The sequence below is a fragment of the Camelus bactrianus genome, chromosome 8 (genome assembly GCF_048773025.1).
Source record: "Camelus bactrianus isolate YW-2024 breed Bactrian camel chromosome 8, ASM4877302v1, whole genome shotgun sequence".
Lineage (NCBI taxonomy): Eukaryota > Metazoa > Chordata > Mammalia > Artiodactyla > Camelidae > Camelus > Camelus bactrianus.
Genome location: NC_133546.1, coordinates 80,290,222 through 80,306,147, shown reverse-complemented (window position 1 = coordinate 80,306,147; position 15,926 = coordinate 80,290,222).

The window sequence follows — 15,926 nt, the reverse complement described above, 5'->3', positions numbered from 1 at the left end:
ACTGCTCACCAACCAATCTGTCCAGGGGGAGAAGGTGGTCTCTGCGTATGTTGCACCTATGCACCTACCTTGACTGACGCCTCTGGGCTCAGCAGGAGGTGACATGAGAGGTGAACGGAGCCAGCCTCGGTGTAGCACAGTGCTGGCAGCTATGCCCTCAGTAGTGCCCAGGCTCCTAAACCTGACACCTCATCTCCAAGGAGCAGAAGGGGACTGCGGGCATGAAGATCACAGGGCCCTGTGAGGACAAGTACAGTCCATGACATGCCTTGCCCCTTCCTTAAGCCATAGAGTTATGACCGGGAGGAACAGAAAATTCATCCAGAGCCCGCTAGGCACCTCACACACGTGGGGGACTCGGGTCCCCTGTGCCTATCACTCACAGGGCTGGTCTGGACATTCTTTTTATCAATCCTCTGGCATCTGCTCCTCCAACTTCCCAACAACCAGAAAGTAGAATCTGATCTTAGTTAATTTCAAGAATCACAGAGCACTGCCTCCACAGTTGGCCCGGCAGCCGTGCCAGGTCCTCCGACCGTCACCTGTCAGACCGCCATGAGTACTCTCCAGACTCAAGGCCCGAGGCCATAGGCCGTGGGCACACAGCTTCCCTCACTCTCCCCAGCAAAGGGGGACCACCTCTCGGCAAAGGCATGTCACCCTCTTCTGCACGAAGGACAGCACTATAGATACACGGGGAAACAGAGCAAATGGTGGGGGGGTAGGCAGCACAGAAGAGATCGTCTGTAATTCCAAGACAAAGTGGGGCCATTGACTTAATCACAGGGACAAAGTGAGGATGAACATCTCCCTGCTCTTTCCCATACTCCGTGATAAGCCTTTCCCTGCATAAGGAGTTCATTCGGAGGTCCCTGGCGGTGATTCTGATGTCCTAACATGGCATGCTGCCTGTCGGGCAGGAAGAGAGGGCCTGAGCCGAACAGGTGCTGGGCCTGGGAGGCAGGAGACACCGGCTCCAGCCCCAGCTCAACCAGTGCCTCGTTCTGCCTCTCGGGATTCAGCATCTCATCTACAAGCAAAGGGATGAGACTGTCTTAAGACAGGCTGCCCAACAAATGAAATGAGAGCCATGTAAAGAAAGTTTCCCAGTTGCCACATTTAAAACGGTAAACAAAGAAACAAACCAACAAACAAAAAGACAAGTACTAGAAACTGATTTTAAGAACAAATCTTAACCTACTGTATGTAAAATACTATCATTTTGACATGTAATCAATATAGGAAGTGACAAGATAGTTTACATTCTTTTTACTAGACAAGTCTCAGCGTCTGATGTGCATTTGACCTACAGCAAATCTCAGCTTAGAGCAGCCTCCTCCCCAGCTCTCCTAGCATCAGTGGCTTTGGCTACTCTATTGGACAGCAACTCCAGGGGTCCCACCAGGGTCCTGGCTGAAAAGCTGGAGTAAGTGTCCACAATAACCCTAAAAGGATCTCTCTGAAACAAAGGCGGATTCACTTTTAAATGTCTGTAAACCTGCGGGCTGCACCTCCCTCCACCCTTGGCTACAAGAGAGTCCTCTTCCTTCCTGATCCCTTTCTGGATGTAGGGAAGAAACCCGGCACACAGCCAGTGTGGACTGGCCTCCAGGTAAACTTACCTGCTTTCTGTGTCCAGTCCCATGATGTCCTCCTTCTCAAATGGGATGCAGAGAAGGAGGATCTTGTCCCCAAAATTGTCGGATGCACAGTCCAGCCTCTTGGACTTGGGCAAGATGAAGAGTGACTCAGTGAAGTCCTCGATCCTCTTCTCCACCACCCTGCAGTCCTCGTAAATTGAAGGCCACTTCGGTGCGCGGCTGCTCGGCCACCTCCCCATGCAGCAGAAAGTCAAAGAGCTGAGAGTCATAGAGCGTGGTGCCATACAGCACCTCTGCACGTGGAGCTTCTCGAAACCTTGGCCGAGAGGCAGTCAGTAATGATGACAAGGCCCAAGACCTTGCGGTGGGTCTGGAAGACGCTCCACCCATTCTTGGGCGCATAGTGGTGCCTGTAGTGGATACAGATTGCCCACTGGGAGCCGCACGGACTGATCTGACTCACCAAGGTGATTCACTTATAGATGCAAAAGAAATTCTCCTCTGAAATGATCCCCACGTGTTCGACCACCATGGGGAAAGTCTGGTGGTCCTCAGCACACTGCACGTAGTCAGGGATGCTCATGTTGCAGGCCCCGACGAGAGGGGAGAGGAGATCGAGGTACATACTGTACTGTGGGCTGCAGGCCCATCTGGGTTGTGGTGACCTGGTGTGTACCAACCAGAAGGCAAGGGAAGCTCAAGCAAATCCGGGGGTACAGTTTGTCCTCAGAGTCTTCAAATGGCTACCGTAGCTCGGATCACATTACCCAGCTTTTGGTCTAGGCTTCCTGCCCTGCAGAGAAGGGTCATTACTTGTTTTCTGTTTCCAAGCACCTACCAAGGCCCTGATGCAAAGTCACTGCTGAAAAATGCTGAATAAGGAAATGAACAAAGGAAGTGCTTTCCCCAACCTCCTTCAGCAGAATATAAAGAAAAGGACTACAGTGGGATCAAAAGATCTGGATTTCTATCCAATTTATTTGAACTCCTAAGCTTCAGAATAATGGATAAGAAAACTTGCCTTGGGGAGGAGGGTACAGTTCAGTGGTAGAGCATGTGCTTAGCATGTACGAGGTCCTGGGTTCAAACACCAGTACCTCATTTTAAAAAATGAAACAAATAAATAAACCTAATTACCCTCCTGAAAAAATATTTTTTAATTCAAAATTCAAAAAAAAACCTTGCAATTGACACACATTGTAAACTTGACTATACTTCAATTAAAAAAAAAAATCTTTGCCTTACATGAATATATCTGGATTACAGAATTTTGCAAATGTAAAATGCCTAGGGTACCACCTGCATAAAAAGGGGTGACTGTACAAATTTAGTATCGCTCCTTTATGAGCTATATTTCCTTTGGGGGGGTTATAACTTCTTAGAGCTAATTTTCTCAGATTAAAAAATATAAACATTACCTGATTCTCAGGACTGCTGAAGAATCAGGTAACCCTATGAAAGCATCTGACCCACAGAGGTTACTCAATAATGTTTGTTGAATGAATGAATAACCCAGCAAAGTGAATGCTGCTCCCTGCCACAGACCATCATAATGGTACTGCCTGGAAATCCCAAGCCCACGTTCCACCCGTCTCTACACTAACCATGTGGGTGACCTGGTCAGGTCTGTGTGATTCTCTAAGCCCCAGTTTAATCGTGAATAAAATTAGGGCAATAACACAAACCTCAAATTGTTAGTGAGTCAGTAATGAATTGTACCCCAAACTTGCAAGTTGGAACCATTAAGGAAAACTATACAAAGGGTCCATAGGCCCTCTCCATATTATCTCTTACAACTACATGGGAATCTACATTATATCTCAAAATAAAAAGTCTAATATTTTAAAGAGGCTATTGAGGTTAAATGAGCTCACTGTCTCAAATAAGGAACACAAAGCACAAATAGGACAATGCCCAGCACATGAGATACACTCAGTTAACATTCCCACTCAACCCATTGGTCCCTCCAACTTCAGAGCAAGAGGATGGGTCCTCGTGGCAAGAGGCCACTGCACCTGAAGCTAACAAAACTAATGGTGCCCACTTCCAAGAGTTCCTGTCATCACCCTTGTTCTAATTTTCTATTTGTAATATTTTTCTTTTTATTAAATAGAAACTCCCAATTGCATAGCCTTCACCTGACCAGACATCATGATGGCAGCCCTTCAAAACCTGACCACAGAGATCATGATGGCAGCCCTTCTTGGTGAAACAATAAAATGAAAAGCCATTTCCACAAGACCTCTGTGTAAATCTACAAGGGAACTTAATCCTGGACTGAGGAAGAGGACTGGGGAGGAGGGGGCAATCAGGCGCACAGAGAACTATGGGCCACCTGTCCCACGATGGACTTTAGACTCAACCCTCACCCTCCAGGAAATTCAAAATACACACCGACAGAGTGCTATGGACAAGATTTTTTTTTTTTAAACAAATCCCTGAATCCCTAGCAGGTCTTATTTCTACCGAAACACAAATGGATTATGTGTATAATGTTTCACAAAAGCCCTAAAATATTATCACGCCAACTTGACACATCAAGAAAAACTGAGGTAGAGAAGTTTATCACATTGTACATGATTAGAGAGAGGCCACGTCAGACACCGTATTTAAATCCAAGCCATTGCTCCAGTGCTCACACTAGAAAGTGTGACATACTGCTCCTTTCCTGCCCTCTCCCTGCAATAAATCTCTGGAGTCTTTTCTGTGCCACCTGGAATCACAATCACATCAATTTTCCACAAAGTGCTATGTCACTCCTTGGAGGCTGTATCAAAATCTAAAGGGTTGGGATGGGAGGAGTGATTTGCATTTTCTGTTTCTCAAAGGAAACATGGCTTTAAAAGAAACTGAAAAGCACATATCTAGTCTAAGCCCTCATTGTGCAGAGAAAAAAATGGAGGCTCAGAAGAGATGAGGAAAGGGCCTTATTAATAAATATATCCTCAGCGTAGCACCAAGCCAGCCCTGGGCACTGCTGGGGGAGGATCTGGGAGGCCCAGGAGAATGAGTGTTAGAAAAAGGAAAGAGAATTAGCATAAAAGGCCCTGTCTCTACACCACCATACCATGAAATTCCACCAAATTACCAAGTATGGGTGCAGCCAATATTAAGGTGGGCTAAGCAGGTTATAGAAACCTGGAAGTCTCAACCATATTGGAAATTCTAACATTTACTTTGTTTTTTTCCCAGTTCAAGCATCAACTCAGTGGGAACTCTGTACCAGGGACTACACGAGGCCTGGAGTTCTCCCAAATACAGACCTCTATTACCACGTGTACAAACCACATAAAGGCCACCAGAAGAAAAGCTCCCACAAATGGAATTACTGAAACTGAAAGCAGCCAACCAGCATATATTACTAAGAAAAATGGTGCTCCTAGAAATGGACTCATGGACATAGAAAGCCAACTGTGGTTAGCAGGCAGGAAAGGGAGGATTAACAGATACACGTTAATAAATATAAAATAAATGACAAGGACCTACTATATAGCACAGGGAACTATATTCAAGTTCTTGTAATGAGTTGTACTAAAAACAATCTAAAACATATGTATACACATATGCATATGTTTATAACTGAATCTCTGCTGTACACCTGAAACTAACATTGTAAATTGACTACACTTCAATAAAAATTAATTTAAAAAAATAAGTAAAAATAAAAGCAACGCCTTTAAGAAAAAATAAAAGAACACTCTAATCCCCTTAGCTGTAGCTGCTGAAGAATTTTGGTTGCAAGCACCAAGTCCACTGGATCACTCCAGCACTGGCTGTCACTCTTTCTGACCATCAGAGAGTCACTTGGCTTCACTGAGGTTAATTTTCTCTTCTGTGAAAGGCTACAGTTGCAACTAATGATGTATAGAATCTCATCATTCACAAGCCCAACAATTAGTGAGGACTTCCCATGGGCCAGGCTCTGGAGAGTTGAAAATATAGGGTCCCAGATATATTCATGGGTAGAAGAAGTTTATGCCATAAAGACATTAATTCTTCCTGTTTTGATAGACAGATTCATTGCAATTCTGATTAGAATTCCTACCAGATTTTTCATGGAATGTAACAAGTTAATTTATGGTCAAGAATAGCCAAGAAACTTCTTTAGAACCACCACTGGGGAGGGGTGGATAGGTCATTCATTTCCACTGGTCTTTCTGATGTGATGAAAATGTTCTGGAATAATAATTGTTGCACAACTGTAAATATGCTAAAAGCTGCTGAATTGTACCATTTAAATGGATGGACTTCATGGTGTGTGAACAATATCACAATAAAGCTTTAATATGAAAAAATATTTCTTGACAATTATTTTTCCCTCTATACTACTTAGTCTGCCCCACAATTTAAGAAAAACAAAAAACCAAAACAAACCAAACTGTGCCAGGAGCTCTTTAGGACTGCAATGTCCCTGGGTCTCCAACGCCTCTGGTGGTGCTGTTCCTGTTAACACACCAAGCTGGGCTGGGCTAGTTAGGGAATGTAACTGTCTTTTTAAAATGGATGGTCACACGTTTCACCCTGGGAGAGGGAATGAAGGAGGATGTCACAGCCTTATGCCTTCAGCTCATTTTTAACTGAACAAAGCCCTGCTTTCAACACTGTAATCCCTCACACTATAAAAACACATGACACCAACAAGCACCGCCATCATAACACCTGAAAGTGTTCAAGGAACTTACCTGGGGCAGAAACACTGAGGGAGGAGACAGAAGCTCGCTTGGCACTGAGGATCCCTTTTCCCGACTCCACCAGTTGCTGGGTTTTACAGCCGGAGGCTCTCAGCCCGGGGAGCAGCGCAGACGCCACTGAGCTGTCCCTCAGGGAGCGGGAAAGGAAGACCAGGGCAGCCCCGGAGTCGCAGGGCAGGGAAATGGGTGGAAACGCGGGCTGCAGCCCCGCTCGGAGGCCATCCCCAGCCCCAGCCCCAGCTGCCCCGTCTGGGTCCGCAGACCCCGCCCGCCTGGGACGCATCCCGCCCAGTTGTGGGGACGGGCCGGTGGCCGAGGAGAGGCAGCCCGGGAGGAGAGGACTCACGGGCGATAGAGGGGAAGGGGACGCCAGCAGCGGACTGAGGGGAGCCCGGCTGGGTGAGAGGCGGCAGGTGCACACCTGGCCCCGTGAAGCTGTGGCCGGGGTGCTGGGGCACTGGGGCACTGGGGCAGGTGGCGCGGGCAGAGGGGTCTGGCCTGAGCAATTCAGCTGAACACAGGCTGACTCACGCCCTCGTGGTCTGTGACACGCGGACCGCCCTCCCGCAGCCGCCTGACCCCTTTCCCGGGAGACCCCACATTGCACTTCCACAGCCAGAGGCACCGGCCCCGGGCAGGACCTAAAGGCCTGCCGGGCGACAGAGCTGAGAAGCCTTTGGGGCTAATCCCGGCTCGGAGCTTGAGCTTCGAACACGCGGTCCAGATTACACCGACCGCCCATGCGCAGGAGGGCCAGCAATCCGCTCTGGGTTCTGCGAGAGAAAGTGGGGCAGTGAGGGAGGGAAAAGATGAGAGGGGGAGGAGAGGAGGGAAAAAGTGGAGGGAGACAGATGGACAGGAAGAGCAGAGAGAAGGGAGGGATCTGGAAAGGGTAAGGTCCTAGCGGGGATGGAGAGAAAAAGCTTTACCTCTGGTGGCACCCTGAAGAAGGCGGCAGTCCTGCCTCTGTACCCTTCTGTAACCCTTCAAGGCCCGCAGCTCAAGTTTTACCTCCCTGATCCAGCCCTCCATCCGATGCTGCTGCAGAACCCCTACGGGTATCACACCTGTTGCCCCCACGCGGAGCAGGGTTTTCTGTTGGTCTCGGAACCAAGCACCCGCAGGTGTTGTCGCTCAGAACTACCTTGGGAAGAGTACATATTCCCCTTTTACACGCTGGGAAACAGGCAGGCACGATCTTTGCCTTAGCTCCACTGTCCCAGGTGTTGGGCTGGCAGGGAGCGGGGTGGTTCAAGATCAGAGCCCCAGACAGAGCAGACTGCCTGAGTGTTGGTGCATAGTCCCCATCCGTCCTGGGTAAACCACATTCCACCCTAGTGGAACCATCAAGGGCTCACAGTATTTCCCTGGGTGTGGGAGAGCTGTCCTCATGTGAAGGAAAAGCCCAGCTGGGCTAACAAGCTAAGCCACAAATCTAAGTGTGATAAGTGTCGGTTTACTGATCTAAATTCTGCTGGGCTAACTCGTAAATCTGAAGTTTAGTGTCAGTTTACTGGGCTAACAAGCTAACTCGTAAATCGAAGCTCAACAAGTGTCTATTACAAGTTGATAAGCACCAGTGTGCTGATTCCTTGCTTTTTGTTGCTTGAGCCTTATAGGCTAATACACCCTTACTTGTAATTAACCCTTTAAAACTTCATGTGTATGTCTTGGAGGTGGGTGCTCAGAACTTCGGAGCAGAAGCCCCTCTGAGCCCGCCGGCATAATAAATCTGAGTACGCCAACACTCCGAGTGGTGATTGTTCCTTGGCTGGCCTGTTGTTTCCATAACACTCAGTTCCAGTGCCCAGCTTGCTAGGTATATAGGAGCGCTACCAAGTCCAAATTCATTCTCTTCAGTGCAGGACAGGCCAATAAGTTGGGAGACCAGGTGTTGGGGCATGGAATAGCAAGTTTCTGTAGACCTAGATGGCAAACTAATATCCTGGAAAACCATCTCCCCAAGTCAGAATTCAGGCTCTTTTCCTACGTGCTTGGTTGTTGCAATCTTCTTGGTGTAGGAATTCCTTCTTGTTAGAATCCTTTGTTCTTGCAGCTATCTGCCTGGGTCAAATCTCTGTAAACCTCTAACAAAACAAACGTTATTTTCTATTCTGCAATTTCTTATCTTTTTATGAATGAAAATGTGTTAAATATACTTAAAGATCAGAGCCTTCAGAATAGGTTCTCCTGTATATTTCAGGCTATAAGCAACATTGTTTTACAAGCAAGATGAAGCCTAGGAGACAGAGCATAGGGTTAAAGTCAAAGGAAAAGATCTAATATGGAGTCAGATTTGTTCTGTTCTATTACCCGGGCAGAAGCCACTTGAGGATTTAAATCCCTTTAAGTTAAAAATAACTAAATCTTTAAAGGAATTTACATACATAGGTGGGAATGTGCATAGCATATCTGGAAAAGCACCCAAAGGATAGTAAACAGTGGCATCTCCAGGGAGGGCTGAAAGAAGAGAGGATGAGGGAAAACTTCTTTCACTTGTGTATTTTTGTGCTCTGTTTGAATTTTTTTTAACTATTTGCATGTATTTCTTATTCAGTTAAAAAAATGTGTAATGGAGCAAAGGAGTAACTAGCTCAGCAAATACAGCAGCCATGGAATCACTGAGTCATCACTTTTGATTTAAGCCAGGAAGCATTTATTGACTCTCACTTATGTGCCCAGTGCTGTTTTAAGACTTCTTTTATTATTATTATTATTATTATTATTATTATTATTATTATTATTATTATTATTATTATTATTTTATGAAATAATAACAAGGTATCCCTCACCCCTGCCCATGGCTGGTGGAAAACCAACTGAGTTTTTATTGAGTTGTTTTCCAAGGAGTAGAGATGAATTATAAACTGAACACATCTTCAGGGCAAAACAGGCGGAGTGGTTTTCCAGCAGGCCAGACAGCTATGAAGGGTTTTCAATAGAGGCCCCCAGATGCTGAGAGGGAAAGCCTCGAGGACCCTACAAAAAGCTGCCCAAACTGTCTTCTCCATGGCACTACTGAAATAGGAAAGAACAAATCTGACTCCATATTAGATTTGTTCCTTTGACTTTAACAAAGCCAAGTTAATACTCTCCGGTCTTTTCATGGGTTATGATGTCACAGAGGAGATGGACAGGTCAACAAGGAACCACTCTGCCGTGATCATGGAGCCGGGGAGCGGGATGGGCGGCAAGATGTGTGACGCAGCTGTAGCCATGCCCGTGTTTCTAGGCAGGTACCCAAAGTCGCCTCGACAAGGTGTCAAACACTTGTGCCCACGTCCTCATCACCTGACATGTATTAAAGAGAAATGGAAATGTATAAAAGGCCAATATACTTGGTGAGTACACCATCCAAAGAGCAAAGTCACAGTTTGACAACTGGCCATCTCGGTTCCCTGGGCTTCATTCTTGGAGAACCTTAAAAACCACTCCTCTGTCCTTAAGAAGTGCTGCATATTTGTCCTATCTTTGGCTCAGGGATGGAGCATGTTCAAGTGAACTTTAATGTCTGCACAGATTTGACTGTCTTTCTCCAGGTTCACTTGTCCATTCTAAAGAGGCCTGAGCTAAGTCCATCCTCCGTAAGATATATTCCCTCCAGTGACTGCTCATTGAGCCTGCAATTAAGGGCCAGCAGAACAAGAATGTCCTCAGCTAAGAAGTTCACCCACCCTTCACTGCTTTCTTAATCTCCTCTCCTGGCTAATTGCAACAGACTATCACCTCCCTCCACCAAGCTCCCCAACTGTGTCAGTTTGTCTCCCCAAAGAGAAGGTAAGGTCCATAAAAGAGGAGACAACTCCATAGTCACCTCTGAATTCCTAGCATAAAGTAATGTTAAGAAATAGAACTATGATTATGGCTTCTTTCCTTTAAAACCTTTCTGGTTATTTGAATGAGACCTTGGAAGACGGGTGTTTGCAGTCAAGTATTTTGTTCCACAGGACTCTGGAGGCCTTTTTCGGAATGGCTGCTCACTGATTCATTCAAACCACAGCTTCTCATTCCAGGAGTAGCTGTGATTCTCTGCCAGGAGTTTGTGGTTACTCTCATGCCAGAAGAGCTTTAAACTATATCCTTACTTTGGATTTGTTATTTTTCCCCTCTTCCAACAAAACTGACTTTCCTTACTGTCTTACCTTGATGAATTTTTTTTCATAGTTAACCCTTTAGTAAACCATGCTTCTCGGGATGGGCTTGGCCTTACATATGATCAGTCATCCAACTCCCAGTGTGAGAGGACTCGGGCTCACCTCCTACCCTCCTGTCAAGGCAACTGAAACTCAGTACAGGAGCCAACAGGCACCCCAGGGCTTCTAAGGCTTGCGTATCACCCAGAATCCCTGTTTTCTGGTTTGTCTTGGCTTCTGAGGATTTCCCCTCACTTTCTTCACAATTAGCTGTGCAGCTTGAAAGATGAAGAAGGAAGGTTTTATTTCTTAATCAGCATTTTAAGAAACTTGTGTAATGAAGGTTTTCACGAGTTTCTACAACCATCCATTGCCGAGACAGAAAACACACTAGATATTTTCTAAGTTTAGCTATCATGTGTATTTTTTCTTTTATTTTGTTTTTTAACTGCAAATAGACATTTTTTAATTAAAAAAAATAAGGCCCCAAATAGGATAGAGACTTGAAGGGGCATACAAAATTAAAGGGCAAAGACAGAAAAATGATAAATACTCTACAAGTTTAATATAATACTTACACTATGGATCAGATCAGCAATTCTCAGTAACAGCTAATTGAAATATGTCCATGAGGTAAAACGTCTCTCCTGTCAGGAGATGTCTAACAGAAAATAGAATTAAAACAACAAACTAAAATTCTAAGTCTGGCGAGGTACAGAAGTCTACCAGCTAAATGTGTCTTCTTCTGGAAAAGAGGGAGGCTCACCAGCTCTTTACTGTGGAGCCTGAGCCCAGGGGATGGCGGTGAAGTGAGCTCTGTAAGTACCCAATAGCAAACTTGTGATGAATAAAGAGATGTGAGCTTTGATGACAGAGATGATACTACTATTCACTTGTCCTGTAAAGTATGTCTTCACGTTCAGTGATCAATACCTCGGAGTCCTCAGGGATTAAGATTATAGGAAAATTCACAGCCCGCACCCAGACATCCTCTTTGAGCTCATGACAATGCACTTAGATGTCTCAAGGGCAACTCGAGCTCCACCTGCAAAGAGCTGACTTCAGGGTGCTCCTCCCATAGCCGTCCTACCCAGGGCCCCTGGTCGGGGGGCAAGGTCTCCCTGCCTCTCCCAGCTCAGGCCCATCACTCACAGATGTGACTGGACCCCACCTTCAGGGCCCAGATTTCCTCAGTCACCGAGTCCCACCACCCACACCTGACCTACCAGGTACTCACTGGCACTCACTCAGCACTGACTGTGTGCTGGGGACCACGCTGCACACTGTTCACACGTTATCTCACTGGATCTCCACAGCAGTCCTGGGAGGTCGTTACATCACTTCTTCAATTGATTAGATAAATTGTTTCACTTCCTTGAGTGCATCATCCAAAGTGACACAGCTACTCAGCCACAAAACTGGGACTGAAAACCACTTGAAAATTCTACACTCCTACACCTCGCTGCCACCCTAATCTGACTCATCACATCACCTCCTGCAGAGCCTTCTAAATGTTTCTAAGCATTCTACAAGACAAAAGTGATCTACGAGAGCACCCCACTCCCCTACTTAAGATCTGTCAATGACGGTCCACTGCCCTTAGGAGAAAGCCCCACCGGGCCTGAGCACAGCCCAACGGCCCGGCATCCGCGTTCCCTGCGCAGCCTCGCCGCCTCACCCACCACGCAGATCTACACGTGCCGTGTCCAGGACAGGGATGCTGACTCCGTACAACCCGGGGCTCGTCTCAATCAAACAATGATCACCTTCTTCAGTGTTCACCCTCTTCAATGCTGACGGTCAGAAAAATATTTTCTCAGGATGAATCAATATCTTTTTCCTTACAATTTCCTGTCATTGATAATGAGCTCCATCCAAAATACAGAAGACCTAATTCTCAGTCTCCTTATCTGTAAAATGAGAATAACAAGGAAATATATGAAGTTTTAAGTGAAATAATATATATGTGAGGCTGAGGGACAATTCCCAACATACAGTAAGCACTCAATATGTGCTTACTTAATATTAATAGGAATATATTGCATTCCAGCAACCTTAACTCAATGTTTTATGGCTTTGTCCAACAGACTACAGACAAACATTTGGACGAACACCTTTGAGCAGATCAGCCCAAGCGTGCTGGGAGAGGTAAGCACTGACTCCAGTTACAGCTGCAGCCAACCAGCCCTACGGGGCTGGGGCAGTTTGCTCAAACTCTTACATGTTGCTTGAGAATTTAGTTGTCATTAATGAATAAAGACAGGTGTTCTATAGTCAAAATTCCTGAAACATATATCTTCAAAGATTGATGCAAATTTGATTTCAAGTACAACACTCTCACTAGAAAATATTTGAAAATGATAGTCTTAGCTCCCCTGCACATCAAAAAGGGCATGATCTTAATGTATCTGACTACACGAAAAGTGTTGTTTAAAGGAATTTAAGATGAAGCCATCCTAAATAAGCTCTAAGTATCATCTTCACAAAGCCCCACCCAAGGGTCTCATTTCTCACTTCCACATAGGTGTTCAGGTAGCTTAACCTGGGTCTTGGTTTCTTATAACACGGGGGTGGGAAGAGTTGTGGATAGATTTATGTAGCAAATATAAACCTAGGGTATTTGCTGTGTAGAAATCCTAGAAATAAACAAATTAATATATAGTCCTACCCTCAAGAAGCTCAGCCTTTCCATTTACAACAGCATTAAAAATAAAATGAGAGATACATTTAACAAAAATTTACAAGATTTGTACATTGAATATTTTGATGTATCACCGAAATAATACTTAAAAGATCTACATATATGGAACACATCCCATGTTCATGGAATGGTAGACAATATTGTTAAAAATGTTAAGACTCCCCAAAGTGAGTTACAAATTCAGTGGAATCCTTATCAATATTCCAGCTGACTTCTTTGCAAAAATTGAAAAAGTGATCCCAAAATTCATATGGAAGTGCAAGGGGCCCAGGTCAGCCAAAACAATCTTGAAAAAGCAGAGCAAAGTTGGAGGACTCACTTTAAAGGGTACTAAAAAGCTATAGTACTAAGTCAGTATGGTACTGGCATAAGTTTGGATAAATAAATCTATGAGACATAATAAAAACCCAGGGGGAAAAAACTTACATTTACAGTCAGTTTTCCACAAGGGTGCCAACAACACTCCATTGAAAGAATAGTCTATTCAACAAATGGTGCAGGGAGTGCTGAGTATCTGCAGGCAAAAGAATGAATCTGGAATCTGGACCCCCATATTTTAAATAAATAAAAATTAATTCAAAATTGATCACAGACAGAAACGTAAAAACTAAACCTATAAACTTTCCAAAAGAAGACGCAGTATAAATCTTTGTGGTCCTAGGATAGGCTTTGGTTTCCTAGATACAATACGAAGAGCACAAGTGATACAAGAAAAAAGCAGATAAACTGGACTTCATCAAAATTAAAACCTTTTTGTTACAAATTACATCATCAAGAAAGTGAAATGACAGGGGAAGGGGGTATATCAAGTGACAGAGTGCATCCTTAGCAAGAAAAATAAAATAAATCAATACATCTAATTACCTCCCCTGTAAAGAAATTGTTTTAATGCTTAAAAAAACTAAAGTGAAAGGACAATCTGCAGAATAGGAGAAAAATTTTGCAAAGCATGTATCTAAGAAGAGACTAGTATTCAGGATATATAAAAAATGCTTACAACTGAACAATACAAAGAAAATTGACCCAATTTTTAAATATGCCAAGGATTTAAATAAATACACAAATTGCCGATAAGCACATGAAAAGAAGCTCAGCATCACTAGCCAAATCAAAATCAAAATGAGTTCTCATTTTACACCCACTAGGACGGTTATAATCAAAACATGGACAATAACAAGTGTCGTTGAGGAGGCAGAGATACCTCATTTGCGGCCAGTGGAAAGGGACAATGGTGCAGCTTCTTTGGAGAAGTCTGGTGTTTCCTCAAAATGTTAGAGATATATGGCTCAGCAATTCCACTCCTACATGTAGAGTCATCCCTCAGTATCCTCGGGGGGTTGGTTTCAGGAACCCCCCAACCTGGATACCATAATCCAAGGAAGTTCGATTCCCTTTACCACCAGCCATCTGGATCCATGAAGTGGAAACTACAGATATGGAGGGCCAACTGTACAGCCAACAGAATGAAAACATATTCTCACAAAAACTTGCACATCAATATTCATGGCAGTATCATTCAGAGTAGCCAAAGGTTACAAACAATATCCATCCATCAATGAACGGATAAACAAAATTACCAAGAATAGGCCCACAAACTTTTGGTCATTGAATCTTTGACAAAGGAGGTGAGAACATACAATGGAGTAAAGACAGCCTCTTCAGAAATGGTGTAGGGAAAACTGGACAGCTGCATGTAAATCAATGAAGTTAGACTACTCCCTCACAGCATACACAAAAATAAATTCAAAATGGCTTAAAGACTTAAACATGTAGACAAGACACTATAAACCTCTTAGAAGAAAACATAGGCAAAATATCTGACATACATCTCAGCAATGTTCTCCTAGAGCAGTCTACTGAAGCAATAGAAATACAAGCAAAAATATACAAGTGGGATGTAATTAAACTTACAAGGTTTTGCACAGCAAAGGAAACAGTAAGCAAAACTAAAAGACAACCTATGGAATGGGAGAAAATAGTTGCAATAAATGAGACTGACAAGGGCTTAATTCCCAGAATATATAACACCTTTTACACTTGATAAGAAAGAAAAACAAACAATTCAATTCAAAAATGGGCAGAAGGCCTAAGGAAGCTTTTCTCCAATGAAGACATCCAAATGGCCAATATGCACATGAAAAAATGCTCAATATCATTATCAGAGAAATGCAAATCAAAACTGCAATCAAATATCACATCTCACCAGTCAGAATAGACATCATTCAGAAGTTCACAAACAATAAATGCTGGAGAGGCTGTGGAGAATAGGGAACCCTCCTACACTGTGGTTGCAGTTTGGTGGAGCCATTGTGGAAAACAGTACAGAGGTTCCTCAAAAGACAAAACATTGACCTCCCATATGACCCAGCAATCCCACTCCTGGGCATATATCCAGAAGGAACCGTAATTCAAAAAGACACCTACACCCCAATATTCAGAGCAGCACTATTTACAATAGCAAGACATGGAAACAACCTAAATGTCCACTGACAGATGACTGGATAAAGAGGTTGTAGTATATTTGTACAATAGACTACTATTCAGCCATAAAAAAATAATAAAATAATGCCATTTGTAGAAACATGAATGGACCTGGAGAATGTCATTCTAAGTGAAGTATGCCAGAAAGAGAAAGAAAAATACCATATAAGATCGCTCACATGTGGAACCTAAAAAAACAAAGAAACAAAAAGATAAACTTATCTACAGAACAGAAACAGACACACAGACATAGAAACCAAACTATGGTTACCAGAGGGGATAGGTTGTGGGAAGAAATAAATTGGGAGTTCAAGATTTG